This window comes from Zosterops lateralis (genome assembly GCF_965231275.1).
Source record: "Zosterops lateralis genome assembly, chromosome: 4".
NCBI classification, from domain to species: Eukaryota; Metazoa; Chordata; class Aves; order Passeriformes; family Zosteropidae; genus Zosterops; species Zosterops lateralis.
In genome coordinates, this window is record NC_139765.1 from 74,273,557 (window position 1) to 74,288,090 (window position 14,534).

Consider the following 14,534-nt stretch of genomic DNA (forward strand, 5'->3'; position numbering starts at 1 on the left):
GCCGAACCGAACGAGCCGGGGGCAGTTCCGGGGCGGCCCCGGCCGGTGTCCGCCGTCACTGCCGCTTCCTCGGCGGGCCATTCAAGGCGGTGTCGGGGCCGCTGCCGATCCCCCGGCGGGCGGGCGGGACACGCTGGCGCTGTGCCCGGAGCTGGAGCACTCGCTGTCGGCGCTGGAGCCGTGCCGGGGGTTCCCGGGGAAGGTGGCAAGGATCAGCCAGTAAAACGCCCGGATTGCTCGTGTGGCCCCGAGAGCCCCCGGAACATTGATTTGGGGGGGTCTGTGCGAGCCGCTTATGCCCTAATGGAGAGGGATTTATCACAAGGACACGCAGTGATGGACAAGGGGAAGGGCTTCATCAGGATGAAGGGAGGCTGAAACGCGGAAAAGAACTCCACAACTAATCCGAGTTGTTAGAGCGGTTTGTATTTGACGTGGGGGATAATTTTATCAAAGACACGCATACCCCCCCCAGGAGATTTGCCCCCTTTCTTATTTTCTGAGGTTTTACATATGCATGATATCTTACAGACTTTCTTCATACATACTTATTTTTTGATCTTGGTTATTTTCGTTTGGTACGGTAATTACTCTATACTTTTCTGGGCATGCTCAGCCTTTAGTGGTGGTGGTCTCCAGGCTGTGGTGGGTTTTTTTTAATTCATTTTTTCACCTTTATCTTTCTCATGTGTGCTTTGGCTTTTTTGGCACAATTTTAAGAGAACATATTATTTTAGAGTCTGTGTTCTTTTCTTTATTTGTGCTCTTAATGCTATTATTCTGTTGTTTAGGTTAGTTCTTCTAGTTCATTTTCTGATTATGCAGAAGGTTTCATATTTGTAATGTTTAAATATATGCAAAAAAGTAATAAGCACAGTGTTACTAAATGCTATCTTATACATTTTAAAATACTACTTGGAATATATTCTAATATACTGTATATGCTCTTTAATTTACTATAAAAATTTACTATACTGGAATTTAAGTACTTGTAATTTACACTGTGTAAAGCAAGAATGAACGCTTAAAAAATTCTAATGCATAATTTTTTAAATATAAAAAGCAAGGGGAGAGATGCTTCCTTTTATTTTCTTCTGATTAAATTGTATTTCTCACTTACAGCACAGTAGAAACCCTGTTCTCCTCTGGCTGCTGAAGGACACTGCAGCATCTCCAGGCGCACCTGAAGGCATCTCGACACCGAGAGAGATTTGTTCTGTTTCCTCATTGACTCTGTTGAAAGGTGAACGCAGAATGTCCATGGGTCACCCTGCCAGCTCCACTTGGCTCAGCAGGCATCGCAGGGAGGGCGCTCCTGTCATCTCTCTGGTGAGTCTGGAGGTGGGTTTTTCTGCTGCTCTGGGGCTGTGCTGGGACCCCTCAAATTCCAGTCAGAGGTGCTGGGCACTGCTGGGCCTTGGGGACACCACTGAGAGGCGGCTGCTTTGGTTTCTTAATACCTGGAAATCCATGGATTGCTGGGTGATTTCCATAAGTTCTCCTATTTTGTAGGAGCTGCAGGGTGAGGTCAGTATTCTGAGGGAGGCCCTGGCAAAGCTGCCAAGGACAAGGAACACGGAGCATCCGGGGGCTTCTCCCACCTGAGTTTCTCCTGGAGCGTGCTGCGTGTCATGCTGGATGTTTAACCTGGCTTTGGGGTGTTCTCCTGCAGTCCCAGCTCCAACTGCTGCCCCTGAGCCGAGGCCTTGCTGTGTCCCAGCACTAAACCCGGCAGGTGGGTCCTGCTTTTCCAGCCCTTTAATCCCACGGGCAGTCCCAGATTCCCGGAGCTCCCCTGGGCACAGCCTGGACTCGCTCCCTGGGAGCTGCACTTCAGTCTGCCTGAACCAAGGACCTCCTGTTAGAAACTTTATTCCTGCTGTTTTTCCTCTTGCAGGTAGTTGGCAAAAAAGGAGAGAGCCAGTAGGAAGTGAAGCCACAGGAAGGCCTTATCCCAGTCCAAGGTTCCCACTTTTCTCTCTGACTCCTGGAGAAACGCCTGATCAGAACCAGAGACTGTCCATTTGATTTCCTGCCCTTTACAGTAAATTGCGGCTTTCAGCTGGTTTGTGTTCCTGGTCTCATCCTCCTCCTTCTCCATGGATTTGTCAATAGAATTGCTGTATTTTGCTGAGTGGAATTTTGTTATTCCAGGAGTTGTGACTCTTTTGTTCCATTGAAACTTCCCAACTCTGCTGGGAGTTTCAGATGTCAAATACAAGTAAGATTGGGGTTTCTTTGGATTGTTACTCCCACAAACTAGAGATCATTCTGGAATGGGAGTAAATTGGCATGTTTAACTCCCTCTTCCCTTGAAAATCAGAGCAGAGGAAGCAGATTTGAAATAATCATTCCATGAACTTCCTGACTGTTCCAAAAGTTTTCCATGTTAGAAATTTCTGGGCTTGTTTTCTAGGCAAGCTGGGAGTTAGATATTGTTCCTTCCTTTTATTTGATATTTTTCCTCTCTCTGATTTTAGTAAGGCTATATTTATTTTTCCTATTTTCTATCCTAATTGGAATTTTGCTAATTCTTAGGGGACATTTCCAAGGAAATTTCCCCAATTAAGGTTGGTAAATCAGGAATGTGTCAGCACCATATTCACAGAATTCTGTGGATTCCCAGGAAAACTTGTAAAGTGTTTAATTGCCTTGATTCATCTCGTTTTCAAGTTCAACTGAGTGTGTTTTTAATTACATAAGTCCCATTAAAACTTAAATCCCGGCCTAGTTGCTGTTCCTTGGACACAAGGGGGTGGTTCTTTCCTGCCTTGGCACATGTGGATGTTCATCCCAAGTGAACTTCCTGCTAAAACAGAATTTGTTTCCAAGCAAAACTGGGAATTTTCTAGAAAACCTTAATTTCTGGGAGGCACTGGGTTTGTTTTCCCTATCCCTGCCTAATCAAGAAAACTCCTGGGGCCTGTGTTAGGCAGTGGGATGAGGGGAGGGGTGTGTTTATTTAATTTCGTATTTTATTTTTCTTATTGTTTATTTTATTTTTTAATTTTTGATTTTTGTATTTTATGTTAAATATTGTATTGTGGTTAATGTTTTATTTTTTTTTTGTTTTGTCTTTTTAAAATGCTTTTGGTTTATTTCTTTAATTTTTATATTTTTAGTGTATTATTTATTTTTAAAATTTTCAAATTTTTCTTTATTACTATTTAAAATCTTAATGACTTCTATTTTTTTTTTAATTTATGGATATTTCAGTTTTTACATTCATGTTATTTATTTTGTATTTTTAAATTTTTAAATTATATTTTAAATTTATTTTAGATTTTATTTATTTTCTTTTTTTACTTTTTTATTAACTTTTGAGGTTTTTTTAATTTTTTTTTTTTTTTTTATTTTTTTATTTTATAATAATTTTTTTCATGTTTTCATTGTTCCTTTTTTTTTTTCTTACTCTTTTTTTCCCCCGAGTATGTGGAAGTTTGGTCCCGCCCCCATCCCGGGCCGGGCGGAGCCGGGGGCGGAGCCGGGGGCGGAGCCGGGGGCGGAGCCGGGGGCGGAGCCGGGGGCGGAGCCGGGGGCGGAGCCGGGGGCGGAGCCGGGGGCGGAGCCGGGGGCGGAGCCGGGGGCGGAGCCGGGGGCGGAGCCGGGGGCGGAGCCGGGGGCGGAGCCGGGGGCGGAGCCGGGGGCGGAGCCGGGGGCGGAGCCGGGGGCGGAGCCGGGGGCGGAGCCGGGGGCGGAGCCGGGGGCGGAGCCGGGGGCGGAGCCGGGGGCGGAGCCGGGGGCGGAGCCGGGGGCGGAGCCGGGGGCGGAGCCGGGGGCGGAGCCGGGGGCGGAGCCGGGGGCGGAGCCGGGGGCGGAGCCGGGGGCGGAGCCGGGGGCGGAGCCGGGGGCGGAGCCGGGCAGTTCACGGGGCGGGGCCGGGCAGTGCCGGGGTTCTCGGTGTTTGGGTTTTGTCTGGGCTTGTCAACCAAGTCATAAACAAGCCAACTCGGCTCCTGAGCTCTCCAATGAACGTTTGAAACGCTTCCACAGAAGGACAAGTCAGGAGTGATTCCAAAGGAATATTTGTAAATGAAGGGTAACGATTTCTGGGGAATTTCCTTAGGAATTATGAACCTCAGGCATAGGTACTTTCAGAGGTGGAATCCCAGTTTCAGCCTCGGGCACCTGCAGGAGAAGAGGGGTCCTTATCCACAGCAAGGGAAGCCCGGTGCCCCATCGTGTCAGATGCAGACAATGAACCGTCCTGGGAATGAACAGCAAGTCCCCTCTGCCCTCAGCCTCGGAGTGGCAGCAGCTGCAGGTGAGAGATGCCACAGGATGGGGAGGGGAGAGAGCAGCCCCAGGTGGAGCTGGGAACAGTGAGGGGGGACAGAGCAGCACAGGTGGAGCTGTGATGGATAATGAGGGGGCGGTTCCAGCCAGGGGAAATTTAAAAGGGGAGCCTCAGCTCAGTTGAGTATGGAGCTGTGAGGAGTGAGAAATTTGTATTTAGGTTGTGGCTCTGCTTCATGAAGAGACTGCAGGAGCACTTGGATTTGGGGTTTTACTTCAGGACGCGACGAGGGACAAACTTGTATGCTAAACAGATAAGCCAGTTTGGGTTTATTGGGGGGACTTTTTACCTTTTCAGCTTCGTCTCACCAATCCCTCCCCGGTGCTCCCAGAAGAAAAAGGAGTTATGGAGATAAAAGGAGTTCAAATTGATTGAAGGAACTCCTTTTCTGTTGTTGTCTGTGTTTAAAGTGGGGGAGTTTTCTCTTTACCTGGAATTTTAATGAATAGTGGCACTTTTGTGTGGCTTTTATTTAATATTATGTACTTAGGGGATATGTAGTATTTTGTGTGACTTTTTGGAGTATTATTTGTTATATATAATTTGGTTTTTGAGTGACGATAACTTTATGGGTGGGTTTGTTTGTATTTGAGGTAGAACTAGTTTAAGTAGCTCTTTTTGAGGGACTCCTGAAACGTGTTATTGGGGTTTTGTGTGTTGTATGGAGGGATTCAGGTTGGGTAGGGCTGGTTTTTTCTGTTTGGTGGTTTTTAGTGATTTATTGTGTGGCTTTATTCTCTTCGTAGGTGGTGGATGGTGAGGGATGTGTGGTGTATTTAATTCATGTTAGAATTCATAGTTCACATGGTCAGAGTATTTTTGAACTGAGTTTCGTTGTTGAATTGTTTTTGGGGGGATATTGTGTTTTTCCAGGGTTTATTTTGTAAGGTTTACAGTGGTGTAATAGGCTGTGGTGTGAGGTATAGGGGAAGGTTTATTTATTTAAGAAATAAAATAAAATAAATAATAAATAAATAAGTCAGGTGGCTTTTATCATAGGGAGCATCTAGTGTTTGTTTTAGTGGGTTTGAGACAGTGTGATGTAGTTAATTTTTTAGGGTTTCTTAATATTTACAATTAAATGATTTTTTTTTTTGTGTTATTGGGGTTTGTTTATTTAGCCTGCTTGGCTATGGTATATGTTTTATAGTTTTGGATAATTTAGGGGATACTGTTTGTAGTCTAATGGGTCTTTTGGTTTTGTGTGTATTTATAGGTGGTCTGTTTGTTTTGATGGTTTTGAGGAATTATGGGTTCATTGAGTTAGGAATAATTGTTTTTGGTGCTGTTAGTTTAAGCGTATTTGTGCTATTTTTATTTTTGTTGATTGATTTGTTTATTGTTGTGCTTCTCTGGGTTTTTCAGTCTGCAGCAGGTTTAAACAGTCAGAAGAAAAAGGGAAAAAAAAAGGCTTTTCTTTAGCTGGCTAAAACTAACTAAGAGCAAAGGAGATCTGTGTGCTGCAGTCTGTCTGTGCTTGGGCTGAATACACTGGACAGGGAATGCACAGGAGTGAACACTGTTTTCTTAAAACAGGCTGCGTGCTTTTTCTTTCCTTGCTTAGCTCTCAAAATCAGTCTGGAAGGTACAGAAGGCATTTTTGAAGTAGTTATTTTAAATGTTTGAGGTTTTTTTGGTGGATAAAATGTTTATTTTGGAGGAAGTTTGTTTGAAGTTTTTGCTTAGTTATAATGAAATTATTTTATTTCTAATTAGGTGTTTTCAGTTTTTATTGCAGTTAAAGGTTGTGAATTTTTTGTTATGTTAGTAATAGAAAATGGGTTTTGATTTGGTATGTAGAGATGGGATTGGTGTATATGGTGTGCTGGTGTTGATTAAGGATCTAAAATTCTGTGGTTTTGATGTGTTAGCTTAATGAGTTTTTATAGTTTAAAAGATGTGGGTTTTATGCTTCTTTGGTTAGAGGCAGGTCTTTAAATTGGGGGGTTCTGAGTATGTATTTTGGAGGTTTTTTGAGGAGAATGGATATAGGGGTTATTTTTTTTATATTTGGAAGACGGACTAGGAATAATAAGAGTTGGCTTTTTTTTGCTGGACTTTTGTTTGTGTTTTCTAAAATTGATATATTTGTGTGGTCAGGGCAGTGGTGTTTCTGGTGCAACTCTGAGCATCCCTTATTGTTTGTGTGTTTCAGGTGGTCACTTGTCTCACACTGAGATCCTCTCACCCAACAGCCCTGCTGAGATCATCCGTGGATGTTTGGTTTTCTTTATGGCACCTGACTGAGACAGCAGGAATTTCCCTGAGGCAGAGACAGCCTTCCTTGGCATCTGATGTGGATTCTCATCCCTGGACATCCCAGAGATAAGTGAAGGGCTCAAAGCCACAGAGGGGGTGAAAGTGGGGTGTGGGTTGGGAGTCACCGGGAGGGATTTTTGGATCAGGTTTGGAGATGGGGATGTCCAAGCTGTGACCCCTTTAGGGCGCGTGAAGGGAAGGTCTCACAGTGCTGAGGTGTGCAGGGCAGAGCAGTCCCAGGGCACGTCGTGTCACTTGTCTGTTGTGCACTCTGTCTCTGTTGTGTGTTTTGTTTTGTGTGTCTTTTGCCTTAACCCTTCAAGGGGTCTTTTGGAGACCCCAGGCATTGTTCTTAACATCTCCTTGTTCCTTGGCCAGGCACTGATATCATTGAACTTTGACTCAGGTGCTCAGACACACATCAGGATCCATCTCTCTTCACAAGTGTCCAGTCTGATGCCTTTCCCGGTCTTGTTCTGAGCTGTATCCACAGCTGTGCACTGCTGTGATCCATTCAGGTGGATTAGGTCTTGTCAGAATGCAGAGACAGGTAGATGATTCTGACCGTAGGATTCTCAGGCATCCATCCCTGCGTTTCTTGGGATCAGTGATCCCGTTGGCATCTTCTTCCTGCAGGGTTCTCTGAGCCTGGTCAGCTCCCCATCAGTCTTACCTCGGTCATCTCATTGCGAGTTCTCTCGGTCCTCAGGGTCATTCTTCTTGCTGAGAGATTTCTGTCCCTGTTGTGTCCTCCCTTTTGTCCTGTCCTGTGTCACGGGTGTTGGTGTGTTTGTCCTGGAGCTGCTCTGCCTTGTTGCTCAGTCTGGGTGTGGGGGGAATGGGACAAGTCTTGGGTACTTGTAATTTGTCATGTGGGGTGTAGTTGGGCTGTGGAGGGTATTCCTGGATTGACACAAAGTGTCTGGAGCTGTCGAGTCCTCCTGCAGCACTTTGACTCTTGTCCTGAATTTGTTTCAGATGCAGATGGATTCAATCCATGGCAGAGTGCCCCATCCCGGGTGAGGGGGCTCCCCTGAGAAGGTCAGTCACTGTTTGCGTTTGCAGGGGAGGTGTAAATGGTGGCCATTTTACAGCACTGCTCTTTGTCTTTGTTTTTAGGAGGTAAGGCTGGATCTCTGCAGTCAAGGTGAAGTGGACAAGGTGAGCAGTGATGGTGGACAGAAGCAGTTGCTTTTGCTGAAGTCTCACTTCTGGTTCTACTCTAAGCATTCACTGTTTTTATTTATTTATTTATTTTGGGTGGTTTCCTTGGCAGATGTGCTGGCCCAGGATGCCAGAGGAGGGTAGATGGGTGCAACATCAAGGTTCACTTGTGCTGTGCTTCAGGCAGAGCAGGGAGGTTGCTGTTTCATAGTAACTCAACATAATTTTTCCTTTTTTGTTTCTTTGCAGGTGCTTCTGCTGCCCCAGGTGTGCCAGGGAATAGAGGGAGTGGGTGCATTGGCACTTGGGCAGGTGGCCCAGAGGTGAGTGCTGTGCTCAGTGTGTCCCTTTTCCTTTTGCTGGGTTCACTCTGGGCAGCCTCTGGAGTGGGGGGAGATCTGAGGGGGCGCCGGGACAGGAGTGCAGAGGAGCCCCGGGGGTGACTCTTCTGGAGTGAAATAGTCACATTTTCTGTTCTGTGGTTCCAGGTAGTGTGAGGAGGTGCACAGCTGGAGTTTGGATATGGCAGCACTGAGAGAACGTCTTCAAATCCACGGAGCCAACACGTTCATTTCTGCCCAGGATGGATTTTGTCCACTCATATTCAAAAGTTAAGTTGCTGGGGCTGGTGGTTGGGAGAAGGGAAAAAACCTTTTCAGTGCCAGGAGGCAATTTAAAGTTACCTTAGAGAGGAGAGGGCCCTTGTGGGATGGACCCCTCAGGAGTAAAAACAGTGAGGGTGACACAAAGTGTCTGGAGCTGTCAAGTGATCCTGCAGCACTTTGACTTTTGTCCTGACTTTGTTTCAGATGCAGATGGATTACATCCATGGCAGAGCACCCCATCCTGTGTGAGGGGGCTCCCCTGAGAAGGTCAGTCACTGTTTGTGTTTGCAGGGGAGTGTAAATGGTGGCCATGTTACAGCACTGCTCTTTGTCTTTGTTTTTAGGAGGCGAAGCTGGGTCTCTGCAGTCAAGGTGAAGTGTACGAGGTGAGCAGTGATCAGTGGACAGAGGCAGTTACTATTGCTCTAGCCTCACTTGCTGGTGGAACGCTGAGCGTCCAGTGCTGTGTGTTTTAGGTGTTGCACTCACACGATGCCGAGCTCCCCTCACCAACCAGACAGTGGGAGCATTACAGGACTCTATGGTGAAGCCTTGACCTTCTCCATTTGAAGGGGCCATCCAGGTGGGCTTTGGTAACAGCCGAGGAGTTGAGGTGTGTCAGGGAGGAGGAGGGAGGCTCTGCTCAAGTTTCAGCAGTGCCACATCACCTTGTCTGCTCTTAACCCAGGCACACCCCGCAGTGTTGGTGTCTGAGCACAGCTGGAGCACAGGGCCTGAGGACCTGGGTGTGCTTAGGAGGTGGTGAGTAGCAGAATTGCTGGTTTTTGGCCAATGTGCTGCTGAGATCACACGGTCACATTTGCTTTCCTTTATTGTAGCTGAGTGTGAGATAACAGCCCAGTGACAGCAGGAATTTCCCTGAGGGAGAGGTGGCCTTTTTTTGTACCTGACGTGGATTTGCATCTCCAGATGTCTGAGAGATAAGTGGAGAGCTGGGAGCCACAGAGGGGATGAAAGTGGGGTGTGGGTTCAGGGGTCACCAGGAGGGGTTTTTAAATCAGGTTTGGAGATGGGGATGTCCAAGATGTGACCCCTTAGGCTGTGTAAAGGGAAAAGTCTCATTTTTGATCCCAGTGCTGAGATGTGTAGGGCCGAGCAGTCCCAGGGCAAGGTCGTGTCACTTGTCTGTTGTGCGCTCTGTGTCTGTTGTGTTATCCCTTTGAGGGATCTGTTAGAAACCCCAGGCATCGTTCTTAGCATCTCCCTGTTCCTGGTGCTGATACCAGGCCAGGCATCAAACCCTTGACGCGGGTGCTCAGACACATCAGGATCCATCTCTCTTCACAACCATCCAGGCTGGTGCCTTATCCATCTCTCTTCACAACCATCCACTCTGATGCCTTTCCAGGTCTTGTTCTGAGCTGTATCCACAGCTGTGCACTGCTGTGATCCATTCTGGCAGGTTAGGTCTTCTAAAAGTGCACAGCTGAGTGGAGGATTCTGACCATAGGATTCTCAGGCATCCATCCCTGCGTTTCTTGGGATGAGTGATCCCGTTGGCATCTTCTTCCTGCAGGGTTCTCTGAGCCTGGTCAGCTCCCAATCGGTCTGACCTCGGTCATCTCATTGCGAGTTGTCTCGGTCCTCAGGGTCATTCTTCTTGCCCAGATATTTCTGTCCCTGTTGTGTCCCCCCTTTTGTCCTGTGTCACGGGTGTTGGTGTGTTTGTCCTGGAGCTGCTCTGCCTTGTTGCTCAGTCTGGGTGTGGGGGGAATAGGACAAGTCCTGGGGGCTTGAAATTTGTCATGTGGGGTGTAGTTGGGCTGTAGAGGGTATTCCTAGATTGACACAAATTGTCTGGAGCTGTCAAGTTATCTTGCAGCACTTTGACTTTTGTCCTGACTTTGTTTCAGGTGCAGATGGATTAAATCCATGGCAGAGTGCCCCATCCTGGGTGAGGGGGCTCCCCAGGGAAGGTCAGTCACTGTTGATGATGAGAGTCCCATATTTCACAGTTACTGGCACTCCAGTGCAGGGCGCCTGCATTTACAGCTCCAAACAAGTGAGTCCCTTGGTAACCCCACCCCGGGGAGCAGCTGGAGCCTGCTCTGGGCTGGGCTGGGGGACCAAACACTTGGGGCTGACACAGCTCCACACTGAGGGGGCTTGGGAAAATGCCTGGTTTTGTCCAGGATTTTGTTTTTAACCTTTCTACAAGGCTTTAGTTGTCAACTTGGTAAAAATAAATGCTAAGGACTTCAAACCATGAGGGGCTGGCAAGTTATGCACACCAGTGACAGCTTTTTTGTTTTGTTTTGTTTTTAAATAGCTGTGAGGCTTATATCTTGATTTTCAGACTCTCTTTTTTTGGCTGACTTTTTGTTAAAAATCTTATTTTGAAGTGCCTCAACCAAGGACATCCTGTTTGAAACTTTATCCTTGTTGTTTTTCGTCTTGCAGGTAGTTGGTAAAAAAGGATGGAGCCAGTAGGAAGCAAAGCCCCTGGAAGGCCTCATCCCAGTCCAGCTGTTGTTTTGTGTTCTTTAAAAGACTTTATATTTATTTTTAATTTTTAACTTTTTTTAACATTACTTTTAGATTTTTTTTTAGATTTTTATTTTATTTCTATGTTTTTATTTTTTGTATTTTTAATTTTTAAAAACTTTTTATTTTTATTCAGTTTTTTTTTAATTTTTATTTTTTCATGTTTTCTTTGTTCCTTTTTTAAATACTATTTCTTACCCAGAGTATGTGGAAGTTTGACCCTAAAGGAGAGAAAAACCAGGAAAAGACTGACATCAAAGAACACTAAATTCATTTGTGCCATGCTTTAATATGAAAAAGATAAAGGATAGCATGAAAAAAGACCAAGCATTCTCTGTTTTCCAGGAGACTCCCATTCTCTGAGCACTGACCACCCTTCCGGTGGACTTCTACACAGAAACCATTAACTTATGTTTTCTTTGGGGTTGTTTTTTGTTGTTTTTTTTTTTTTTCTCCATTCTCTTTCTTACCCTGAGTAGAAAAATGACCTCCATGTCCATTGGATGTCTGGATATAATTGAGAGTGCAGTTAGTAAAAAACCTCTGTGTTTTCTGCAAAATTAAAAAACCTGAATGGAGAAAGCTGTGAACACTGTGGTGCCTTTTTTTTTTTTTTTCCTTTCAACCCCTTAACAGGTCTCATTCTCCCCATGCACAGTATTACCAGCAGTAACTTGACGTTGAGGTGTATTTCATTGTTCTTTGTCTTTATTTTTAGGAGATAACATATGATATTGGCACTCCAGGTGAAGCAGACAGGGTGAGTGTTGACTGGTGGATGGAAGCAGTTGTTGCTCAGGTCTCAATTTCTGGTGCAACTCTAAGCATACACTGTTGAGTTTTTTTGGGGTTTTTTTTTTAGGTGGTCCACTTGCAAGGTGTTCCAGTCCTGGATCCCAGCAGCTTGGTGGGTACAAGTTTAAGATATACATGTTTCAGAGTTCTGCCAGACTGGAGCAATTGTGTTTTCACAGTAACTCAGCCTGCTTTTTGCCTTGTTTCTTTGTGGGAGCTGCTGCGGCCCTACGCATACCAGGGAAGAGGGGCAAGCAGGTGAGTTGACATTTTGACAGGATGACTCAGGTGAGCGGTGTGTAACAGCATGCTAAATGTGTACCTTTTCCTTTTGCAGGTACCCTCCGGGCAGCCTCAGGAGTCAAATGATGATCTGAGGTGAGCCGGGGTAGCGGTGCAGGGGAGGCCTGGGGATTACTTTTTCTGTCAGGCAATTGTCACATTTTCTGTTTTGTTGTCTTAGGTACCATGAGGTGCAGAGCCCAAGACTGGATATGGCAGCACTGAAGTGGATGTGTTCTTTTCCATTGAAGATGGATTTTTGTCCACTCATCTTGTGAAAGATAAGGGGAAAAAGCTTTGCAAAAGGAGGCAATTCAAAGTCAGCTTAGAGGAGAGGGCCCTAGTGGGACGGGCCCCTCGGAAGTAACGGGAGAGGGTTTCACCTCGGCCTCACCGGAGGCTTTGCCGGGCAGGGCAGTTCCGCGTCCTCGCGTGTTTTGCGCCGTCATCTGTCTTTGAGTCTCAACATCCTCGTGGACGTTTTTACCCGAGGAGGTCGCCTTCGGGTCCAGAGCTATCGCCACGGTCCCCCGGCAGTCATCGCTTCCTTCTCTCGGCCTACCCAGCTTCTCGAGCATCGTATTAACAACTTAGGCGCTAGTTCTTGTAAGGAGTTCCGTTTCATCATCACGTGCTATTGCCTTAAAGCTTTCTTTCCTTTGGTGTCATCAGCCTGTGGCTCATCTTGTGCTAGGAGTCTTGGGTCCATAAGGTGAAGCTGCTTGGCAGTTTCAAGTTGTGTCTGCTGTGTTGTCTGCATCTGCATTGTGTTGTTTGTGTCCCTTGTCTTCTGTGTGATAGGCCTTTGTTACATCCAGACGCTTTATCTGCATCATTCCGGCCCACATCGGCCGTATTCTCCTCGCGTACTTTCCCGGATCATCCTTATTCCGGCCTCGTTACATTTTGACTTTTTGAGGCCGGCACACGGACACTTGAGCGTTTTCATCCGTTTTCATTCTCAGCTTCGGTAGCGCCGCCTTTTCAGATGCCATTCTCTTGGACTTTTATAGGGAGAGTATTAGATTCCCCTCACGTGCCTGCAGTATCTTTCAGAGTTATCTGAAGTCAGCACTTGTATTCCACCTGTCTCTGCTCACGTTGTATGTGCCAATGTTGAATGCGCCAATATTGCGTCTCTCAGTGTCGGCTTATATTGTGTGTGCATACATTGTATCTGAGTCTATTGCATCTCACTATGTTGGTTTATATTGTATGTGCCTACATTGTATCTGAATATGTTGTATGTGACTATGCTGGCTTATGCTGTATCCTATTGTATGTGTCTATGTTGTATCAGGCTATCTTATGCCACTTATGTATGAGCTGCCCTGCCCTGGCACGTAGTCTTAGTGAGGTAGAACAGTTGTAAAACTTCACAGTTCACCTCTTTTCTGTGGAGTTTTGGGCATAGGAGATATGGGCCTGGAGTGGGGATAACTTGCTGTCAGATAAGCCCTTGTTGACCACCTCTTGTTGTCTTCCAGGTCCCTGAGGAGGATTAGCATCTCTGTGCTTGCTGATGCTACAAGTTTCCTGGAATCTACCATGTACGCTGAAGAGTGACTGTGTGTATATGAGAGTTGTCTGTGTTTGCTTGTGTTTGCCTGTGTGTGTGCTGACTGGTTTGACTGGTTGTAACCTTGTGTGCGTGACTTTTGCCTTTCAGGTTTTTCAACACATTTTAAATTTAGAATAAAAAATCCCCAGCTGGGGGGGTTTTTTTAATTTTCCCCCCCGGCTGGGTTTTTTTTTCCTCGGTCCCGGCCGGTCTGCGAGGCCATGTTCATCGCCAAAGCTTGGGTGCCGACGGCCTAGGGACCGGGGTTTTCGTCAGGCAGGCCGGTTTGTGTTGAGGCTCCCGGGAACCACGTTCCCGAGGAGTGCTGCGAGTGTGTGTTGATGATTGGGGGTTGTTGGGAGGTGCTTTGAGGTGAGAGCGAGGGTGGGTTTGTGTGCAAGCTGAAGGAGGTGCGTGTGGTGGATGACTGTTCTATTTTACATCTGCTGCTTTTGTTTTGCATTTCCTGTACCAATAAAATGAGATATAATGGATGTTTCAGAAGCAGAAAAACTGTTCTATTGTCTCAATGTGTATTTGGCTTGCGGTTCCCTGTATTGTTCCGTATTTGCATTTGCTGCCGTGTTTCCATGTTTTGCTCTGTACGAAGCTGTACTTTTATCAGCGTGTCTATGGGTTGTATCTGTACTTGCATTTGTATATGTTGTTTCCATGTGTTTTGCTGAAGTGTAAATAAAAATGTTCATTCAATAGTAGTTGAATCCACCTTAATTAAGATTCCCTCCTGCCCCCTCTGCCCCCCTTTGGCTCCTGTCTTCATTTGGTGTCATTGAGTCATTTTCTCTCACTCTATTTCTTGCTTTCCTTCACTCTATTTCCCTACTTCCAGGTAAGTCTATTTATTTTCCTCTCTATATCTTCATGCTATTTCCTTTTCTCTCTCACTCTGCTTCTTTCTCTCTTAACTCTTTATTTTCCTCTGTTGTTCTATTTCTAGCTGTTTCTCCTTTGCTTTCATTCTGTGTTTCTCTCTAGCTCTGTTTCTCTTTCCCTGTGTTTCGCTGTAACTCTATTTCAGTGTAACTCTGTTTCTCTTTCAGTCTCT

At 46.0% G+C, this 14,534-nt stretch overlaps 1 long non-coding RNA gene across 2 annotated transcripts in view; it reads left to right on the forward strand.

The window, feature by feature from the left end:
• Window positions 1-8,810: 8,810 nt before the first annotated feature.
• LOC310908363 overlaps window positions 8,811-14,534 on the forward strand; it is a 31,459-nt gene continuing 25,735 nt past the window's right edge. The window contains exons 1-3 of one of the 2 annotated variants that reach the window (XR_014589841.1): window positions 8,811-8,908; window positions 9,014-9,087; window positions 9,165-9,270. This is a non-coding gene — a long non-coding RNA (uncharacterized lncRNA). Of the gene's footprint in view, window positions 8,939-9,013; window positions 9,088-9,164; window positions 9,271-14,534 lie in introns of both variants that reach the window. The other variant, XR_014589842.1, reaches the window with a different exon arrangement.